This window comes from Neopsephotus bourkii, unplaced genomic scaffold, assembly GCF_033783945.1.
Source record: "Neopsephotus bourkii isolate Nb327-2 ecotype Australia unplaced genomic scaffold, CSIRO-AGI_Nbou_v1 NB_1638, whole genome shotgun sequence".
In the NCBI taxonomy this organism is placed as follows: Eukaryota; Metazoa; Chordata; class Aves; order Psittaciformes; family Psittacidae; genus Neopsephotus; species Neopsephotus bourkii.
This window is the reverse complement of record NW_026902113.1, coordinates 10577586-10586751: the sequence shown is the minus strand read 5'-3', so window position 1 is coordinate 10586751 and position 9166 is coordinate 10577586. Positions and strand designations below refer to the sequence as shown.

Below are 9166 nucleotides of genomic sequence, written 5' to 3'. Positions count from 1 at the left end.
AAGCATTGTGCCTGCAGGGATCTGTATCTGGGTACTGCTACTTTTTCTTTCTTCACTCTCCATCAAATCTGTGACTTTTGTTGCATCTATGAGCAGAGCCAGACAATTTTCATTGTGCTTTAAAAGCTGGAGTAGTAGCATGCAGCAGTGAGCAGGACTGTTAATATTTACTCTGACTGCTGCTGTCTTCTCTGTTTTATAGAGCACCCCTGAAGGAGCATAGGAATAGCAATGGACCTTCTGCTGCTGTCTCCAGAGAGCAAAATGGTTTTGCAGGCACTTACATTTTGGTAAATGGAAACCCCAGCATCACTTTTAGTGCTGTGAGCTCACTTTCTAGCAAGGAGCTCAGACACTGGTCATTTCCTGATGCTGATGCAGATTTGTCCTTTCCCTCTCCTCCTGTGCTCCAAGGACAAGCTTGAAGGTAACCAGAGAAGGCTTTCTCCTCTCCAAGCCGGAAGGCATTCAGGGATGGTGCTGGGAGCCAAAGCCAGTGTGTAGCTTCTCTGGGTGTGAAACGTGGAGTTGAACATGGAGGAGAAAATCCTCATGGATTCCTGTGTCTGGGTCTCATTACAGAATTAACTAATTACATTTTCTGCTTTGTGTATACTTAGATTTTTAAAAGGCAGAAGCACTTTTGGGTCTCAAAGTGAGAACCAGTAAATACACTGGTACCAGAAGTGGCTTTCAACTGTTTTTTATTGTCTTTATTTTTGAGCAGAGTATTTTAGCTGCTGTAAAAGGAGACACTGCCAGCTTTCACTATACAGCATGCACAAGCTACCCAGGCCTCTGTGCCGTTGCCTTTCCCCTAACTTTGTATGTATAGATGAGACCAGTATTTCCATAATGTACAGGTAAATGCACATTGGTGGCGTGGGTGTTTCCAGTGATTAATGCTGGAAAGGTTATGCATGGATCCCTTGTTGAGATACCACTGCATTCTAGCGAGGATCACTTTGCTACTGTGCGTAAAGTGGTTTGTTCTAAGAGCACTAAAGTGTTTTCTTGTTCTAATATTACGAAGGTTGTTTTATTCAGATGTACTAGCCAAAATCACTTGAGCATTCTGTTGTTCTCAGCCTGAGGCTTCTCACTGCTCAGCGTGCAGCTGAGGAGGTATTTTTCTGTGTATCAGCAGAGCAGGAATGCTCTGGCAGCAGGAATACTACAGTGCCACATCTCAGCTGAGAGGCAACCACTTCTAAAATTTATCTGGCATAAAGTGCTTGTTTTTTTTGGAAAAGGGACAATAGCCTGTGTTGGTGGACCCATAGCCACTCAGTTTGTCTTAAGATTAAAATATTAAGGTTGGGATTCCTATTACATAAATTTAGCTTTTCAGGAGTCCAGCATCTAATCTAAGCTAGCCATGTTGGCCGCCTCTCTGATCAGAGAAGAGGTGGCTTGCCAAAATGGGGTTCACCTATCCAAAGACAGCTGTCGGAGTAGACGGAATGACTTGCCTTCTGCTCTTGCCTTTCTTTGTAGTTCATTTGAATTTTAAGGTAAACACTGACCTTTCAGGTGGCTTCTGAGGGGAATCCACTTCGAAGTGTTCAAAGCTGCTGTAGAAGACTTCTCTCTGAATTGGGGAACTGATACTTTCTACATGAGATTATGTTGTTGGGGTAGGTTTTTTCAATCAGCATGCTTGCAACAAATGTGAAACCTGTTAAGAAATTAACAGATGGGGTTTTTTTCTGGCTTGGTTTATTGGTTTTGTTTTGTTTTGTTTTTAATGTATGTCAGTATTTTCCAAGGGAGGTGTTTGGTCTGCAACAGCCTTGCATCTCATAGCATGTTTATAAATGACCCCTCAGAAAAAGAATTCTGGTTCCCCTTTTGGGGAGAGAGGTTGATCACAGAGCTGAGAGCAGGAGGGTAAAAGAACACGACTCTTGGCATCTCATCTCCCATTTGCTAACAAAACAAGTCTACCCAATATTTAATTTGGTAGATTAACAAAAGAAGCTATCCCTGCAGAGTTGGAAGCAAGCTTCATTATGCCATGTCTTTAAAATTGCCAACAAGTCTCTACAGGACCTAATTTAACACATTCATTTGCTCACAAGAGTGCTTGAACAACAACAAACCCGTCCTGTACAAGGACAAAGAAACTCTCTATTCTGTTCTGAACCAATCATAAAAGCAACTGTATCCTTGTCTGTTTTATTTGCACACATATCTGATTCTGTACAGCAAGTGAGAGTATCCATAAGAGTTCTCTGAGGCACCAAAGTGCTTTCAACTCTTAACTAAAACACCCCAAATGCCCTTCACTACAAGATCCCACCAAACAAGCCAATTACTTCTCCAACAACCTGAACTGCACAGAGGGCCAAGCACCAGGCAGGGAAACTGGGGAAAAAGAAACAACTGCCTTTACTCATGTACACACACACATATGGCTTTATAAATACATATTTTGATATCTATATTTTTTTCTGTTCACCTGTCTGATCGGCCCTTTTCTTTGGCCCCTCCAGGAGATGCTGTTCCCCAGTAGGGAAAAGTGGAAGCCCAGACTCTGTTGTAAGAATAATCTGATCAATATGAGACAAGAGCATCCATCACACATTGCTCCACCTTACACAAACTCTGTGACTATGAGAAAAGGTTACAAGCAGTAAGAGACTGTCCCCATGAGACTTTTGACTTCTGGTCACCTACTGTGTGAGAAAAAGGCAAGGAGTAATTCAGAGTACCTGTGTTCCACAGCTTCAAAGCCAAGACTCAGTCTGGAAATGCGAGAGAAACAAACACTGCCCCAAACTGCCACACTAGGGACCTTACAAGCAGAAAACAGGCTGAAACATTTGAGATGGACTTCAGCCAACCACCTGAGCTTGACTTTTATACCAGACCACCTGAATAGCTCACTGATCTCTGGAATTTAGTTGCCAGAGCAGGTGCTTAAGCCTGGACTCCAAGGTCACGGCATGCATAACCTGAGGGCTGCCTCATGCTCACAGAGAAAGACTGTCTTCTCCCAGTCCTTGGGCAGTGGAATTCGTCCCCATGCACAATGTATATGGTATTACTTTCCCAGGAGACAGTGGATCATCTCATCGTCTCAGCACAGGCTGATAAAATACTGCAGGCTGGGCTTAGTTTCCACATATAAACAGCTCAGGATTAGTGATGCTCATGGGATTATGCATGTGAAAAAATACTTTGCCAGAAGAAGAAAAGAAAGAGTATGAGAATGGATGCTGGTGATGAGGAGACTGATGCACAATCTGTTAGCTGCTTAATGCAAACAAAAATGTTCAGGACAGGATTTAACACATGGTGCCCAAACTATTCATCTACTTGTTCATCAACCTGTAAAACATCACATCAAATCCTATTAAACTAATTGGAAATATTTTTGAAGTGGGAAAAATATTCTCACCTTATTCATTTTTTAGATTAATTTCTGAGTCTATAGAGATCTTTTCTCTGCCATCACTTAAGTGCTCGTTCATATTATCTAGCATGTAAACCCATTTTAAGAAATCACCTGTCTCCAGATTAGAGGGTTGAATGAAAGGCTTAAATGCTGCAGAAATCAGCACATTCATTTATTTGTCAACATTGCCTGATACAAAGATCCTGTGATGCATCACTCAGATGCTCGTTACCGAGTAGGAATGGCACTGCAGTCAGTGAAATGAAACTGAACCTAATGATGCATGCCAGCAGCAAAATTAATTGCTTTGCAAGAATTTATAAGCAAACTGTTTGTTTCCCTAAATGAGTACAGTGTCCAGTGTAACCTACCTTTCCTTCTTGTTACTCTTGATACAAGTTGCTACAGGCTGTTGTTTAAGGGTTCAACTGCAGAAAAAGGACAAACAAACATGGAAAGGAAAAAAGTTTACCTCTTTGAAATAAAAATTCAAATTCTACAAAATATTGCCAATGGCTTAGAAAATACAAAAAATGCAGTGGTTGCTCTCATGGATTCTTCTGTAATCTCAGGAGGGCGCACACTGCTATCACAGCTCACCAGGCAGGGAAGGGATGGCTCAGTGCTGGTCAGACTACAGCGAACAAAAGATGCTCAGCTCTGCACTCATCTTACAACTTGGTACCTGTATCAGTACCTGGACAGTGCACGAGGACTATGCCAAAACCAGATGTAAGAATGCGCAGGGTAGTGTTGGTAAATGGCTGTGGTTTAACGAGAATCCTGAGTTAGTCCCTGAGTTTAGTAATTGCTTAGCTATGAGTTCCTCTTTATTGTTCTTCTCCATCCTACAGGCAGCAAGATACACTAACTCAATAGTCTTGCATTTGCTTGCTCACACTGTTTTTCTCATGTCTTTTTTAACCTGACTCATATTTGCAACATTTTAGGCTCATACGTGACTAGGAGTCACTAGATGGTACTACTGGAGATGGTTTTGCTGTTCTTATTTAAACTGACTTACTTAAGACCAGTTCCTTCCTGAATAAATGTTTATGGCCAAACATGATAGATTGCCAGTCTCTGTTGTGGAGAGGCTAATGAGTAAAATCCATTTTTCTAAATGAGGTGTTTTTTTCAAGACTGATGTGTGGATTCTGTCTGTAGGTTACATCTATGCAAGCAAGCAGCCAGGAGCCTTGTAAATCCAAAATCAATCTGTGGAGAAGTCTGCCTATATTATTACGTTTGCTGGGATCCTAGAAAGAATTGTAAAGGTCTGATACACTAGGGAGCTGAAAAAGTCAAAGCAGCGTGAGAGCTCTGCTGGATCACTGACAGCCTACAGAAATGTGCTGCTTTGAAAATCAGTTCTTCACCAAAAGGTTTGAGAGCATATATTGCCTGCGAAAGCTAAAATGGAAATGCATTTTTTATTTCATCATGCTACACACAGCAATCAGGGATAGAACAATTCAGTCTGATGACAGTTTTCATTCCTTTTCTTTTAGGGGAGAAAAAAATACTGAATAGCTTTTTGTTTTTCAGTACTTGCCTTGTTCTTTCACTCTAATATGCAGCCTTTGCCTGCTTTTTCAACTGCCACTTATACACTTTCTAAAGCACAGGAAAATCAGTTTTTCATACAAAAGGGAAGAGGTGTTTCATAAATAAGGAAAAGCAGGAGTTCACTTTTACTGCAGTAATTTGTCACAGAAAGGGCAGGGAAAGTGAACAAGATCTTTGTTTGGTGGCATTTTTAATATTCTTGAAAATACCCTCTAATATTCTGTGTAACCAGTCTCTATTTAAGAACTACCTCTTGCTGCACCTACAGAGAAATCTGCAACAGTAATCTAGAATGAGCAGTCATTTTACATGCCATATTAAAGCTATGAAGAAAGAGATCTAGATGTGTTTTCTCCAAGTTTTCGCATGCTCTTCTTGTTCTTTTCCATAGAATCACAGAATCATAGAATGGTTAGTGTTTGAAAGGACCTTAAGATCACCTAGTTCCAACCCCCTCTGCCATAGGCAGGGACATCTTATACTAGACAAGGTTTCTCAAGTCCTTGTCCAAACTGGTCTCAAACACCTGAGGGATGGAGCATTTGCCACTTCTTTGGGCAACCCATTCCCATGCCTCACCACCCTCATGGTAAAGAACTTCTTCCTTATATCCAACCTAAATCTCCCCTGTTTAAGTTTTAACCCATTAACCCTTGTCCTATCACTACAGTCCCTGATGAAGAGTCCCCCTCCAGCATCTTTGTAGGCCCCTTTCAGATACTGGAAGGCTGCTATGTCTCCGCGCAGCCTTCTCTTCTCCAGGCTGAACAGCCCCAACTTTCTCAGCCTATCTTCATACAGCAGGTGCTCCAGTCCCCTGATCATCCTCGTGGCCCTCCTCTGGACTTGTTCCAACAGTTCCATGTCCTATTTATGTTGAGGACATCAGAACTGCACACAGTGGTCCAAGTGAGGGCTCATGAGAGCAGAGTAGAAGGGGGAGAATCAACAAGCAATTCAACAAGCCTTTAACAATCAGATCCCTCATGTATCTTTGGTGTTCTATATAAGGATCCTTCTGGAAATATGAAAGGTTTTCAGAGCTCATACCACTCTAAGTAGCATTGTAGGACTCTGCCCATATAGTTTAATAGCAGTCACGCTGTGCTCCAGCGACCTGACATTGCAGACTCTGGAGCACATGCTGTGATCACTGAGTAGCCTCATTTAGCAGAACAGCCAGCCCATAACCTTCTCACCTCTCTCAGGAGAGCACTGAGGTGTTTTATGTGATGCCATGATTGCAACGCTTCCAAAATTACTTCATCATTCATCAGTTTGAAAACCAAGTTAATTAAGTGACAATAGCAAGTTTTGTGTTGCAAAGAAAACAAAAGAAGAACATTTTCTTGCCTCGAGGTGATTATTATTTAAGCCTTGATCTTGCCAAAGTTTATGCACCTGCTTAAGTATGTAACTAGTTCTGCTTGCTGTTAAGTAACTCGTTCAGCTTGTGCCCACTGTCTCCAGCCACAGCAGTACTGATTTGATGCTGAAGATCCTGCATAAATGTTTGCAGAAGCCATGGCATTTGATCTCAGCACTGTGGTGTGAGATCTATGCCAAAAAATGCCAGTGTCTGGGTGAGTTGGTGCAGAACAACCCTGAGCAACAAATCATGGTTACTTTCCAGCTACGCAGTGTGTGGAGCTGAAAACACTGCCTTGAGGGGGAGAAGTAGAAGAAATTAGAGGGAGATTTACCATGGTTACCTTCAGCTGTATAAAAAGTAAGCATCTAGTCTAAACTAATTGTACAGGCTTTTTCTTTCTAGTCAATAGAGCGAAGTTAAGAGTCTCATCTAAAAGGTCAAAATGGAGGACATAACTTGCTCCAGTATGTGGAGGGCAGATGGAAGCTGGACAAGTAGCTTAGATAGGATGTCAAGTATCTTTAGAAGACTAAATTTACGTCAGTTGAATCCCACCCTTAGAGTCTGATAAAGGGAATATGAAAATGCGGCATGAGTTTTTGCACATGGGACAAACATTAACACTATTGCTTCTCATTCATTTGTTGTGCCCACAGCTGGCACCCAAGACACCAGCCTATTGGCACTGATGAATGACTCGCAACATAAGTGAGTAGTGAAAAAACTTGTCTGACAAATTCTCCTTTCATTTACCTTTAAACTAAAATGATTTTAATAAATCAATAAAACTAAAATTAATAAATGCTAATAAAGCTCTTTAACAGCAACTACACGTACATAGAACAAACTCAAACATGGTAAAACTTGTCCAGGTTTTCAGACTCTGTTGCTCTCTTGCTGACAGTACACCCATTAGACAGTTTTTTAATGCTGGCTATTTTGGGAACAGTTGCCTGTACTACACAAACACCTATTACTGTCCACATAGGCCTTGGGACTGGAATAAGAAAGAGAGGCTAGAATTAAATCAGGCTCTCTTGGGTTTTGAGGTCATGATGAGCGAAAGTGAAAATAGAGAAAAAAATCAATCCCAACACTGGCAGTATTCAGGACCCAGGTGACTGAGCTTGGAAGTAACATGGAATTCAGGCTCCTATTAATTTGCCCAGTCTCTCTCTCACTGTATTGTAAACCAGGAATCATTCAGATTACGTCAATGAAGTCAAACTCGTATAAAATTAGTGTAAGATCTCAATGCAGCCCAAAGTCCCTCTGTTAAAAAAATTCCTGCATACAAGACTCCATTCCCCAGAGCTATTTTTTTCTGTATTTTCCCTTTTAAAACTGAAAGAAAGAGGACCATTCAGCAATACAAAAAGCAGTTATTCAGTGTTTCATATACTGACAACATTCATCCTCAGGAAGTCTTTGTCGATTGTGCCTCACATGTATAGTAATAAAGCAAAAGAAACACAAAACTCTGGTGTCTCCATATCCTATAGATGACATGAGACTATTGTCCCACTATGTTTAAACAATGCGCCACCCCTCATGGAGAGTCTCCCCAACAACAGTAACCAGCTAACAGAGATCAAGCAACCTCTTTAGCCAATTAAAAATAGCATTTCTAGACACTGCTTCATTCATATATTGTTTCTGGTTTGGAGACTAATGAATGATAGAAAATAAGGCAGATGAAATGTTATATTACATTGACATAATGTATGTAAACAACAATTATCTCAGTGCAAATTCTGAGATGGGTTTTTGTTTCAGTTCGAGTGGCATACAATCAGATTTGAGTGTAATCTGAGTACTACAGACAATTCAAAAATGTTCAGAGAATTAATAAGCATGTGGGCATATAGACTTAGAGCTTATATAAACATATATTTATGAATATATACCCATCCATATAAATAACAGCTTTAAATAAGACATATAAACATCCTTAAATATAAAAACCTGAAGAGTTCTAATGTAGTGTAGATAACAGACACAATTATCAAGCAAGCAAGAATGATTTCTTACTTCAATTTCCTATTTTTAGTACTAATTTTATAAATGGTAAACATGAGCTATAACGAGAGACCACTAATGTTTAGCTGCCCACTGGAGGCCTTTACAGTAAAAAAGAATATAAAAATAAATTAACCTAGCTGCCTGATAATGTAAAAAAGCATCCTGCTGTAGTCAGCAGGACAGAGCGATGATAAACTGCATTCCATGCTCCAGGATCCCCGCTGAGTTTGACTCTGCACAGATAGTAGGCTACACTAAGCCTTGGGCTGCAGCGGCTCCTCTAAAGCATAAATGAAGGCTGAGATACTGGTGGCACCAACAAGCAATACGAGCTATAGCTCTCATGTTTAGCAGTTTTACAAAGCCATTTTCCTTCTGCATCCTTGGTTGGACTGAGAGTCTCTTTTCTATCCTTCTTGAACATTAACTATGCATTTTTTCTTTAATTATTTTCTAGACAATTTCACTGGCAATGTTGAGTTTTGTAGCAGAAATTCCCCAAAGTCACAGATTTTTTGTTCCTTTTTCTGCAGAGCTGTCATTTAATTTGATATGGCTCTTTCGGGGGTCTTTGACTTCCCTCTTCTCTGCAAATCTTAACAATTTGCACCACCACAACCCTTATGACCTTATGATAAATTACAGGAATAATAACCCTTATGCTAAATTATAGGAATAATAACACGATAAATTATAGGCATTTATAATTTCCACATATTCAATTTAATGATATTAAATAGCATCTTACTGGTTTGTTTTGTAAATCTTTTGCTAAATCCAAGTTTCAAGTTCAGAGCTTGAGC

General features: G+C 40.4%; 1 long non-coding RNA gene across 1 annotated transcript; it reads right to left on the bottom strand.

The window, feature by feature from the left end:
• Positions 1-423: 423 nt before the first annotated feature.
• LOC133223560 (uncharacterized) lies at positions 424-3831 on the bottom strand. The gene is made up of 3 exons (XR_009728606.1): positions 3772-3831; positions 2462-2536; positions 424-1678 (listed from the first exon to the last, which is right to left on the bottom strand). It is a non-coding gene; the product is annotated as an uncharacterized LOC133223560 (long non-coding RNA).
• Positions 3832-9166: the final 5335 nt, after the last annotated feature.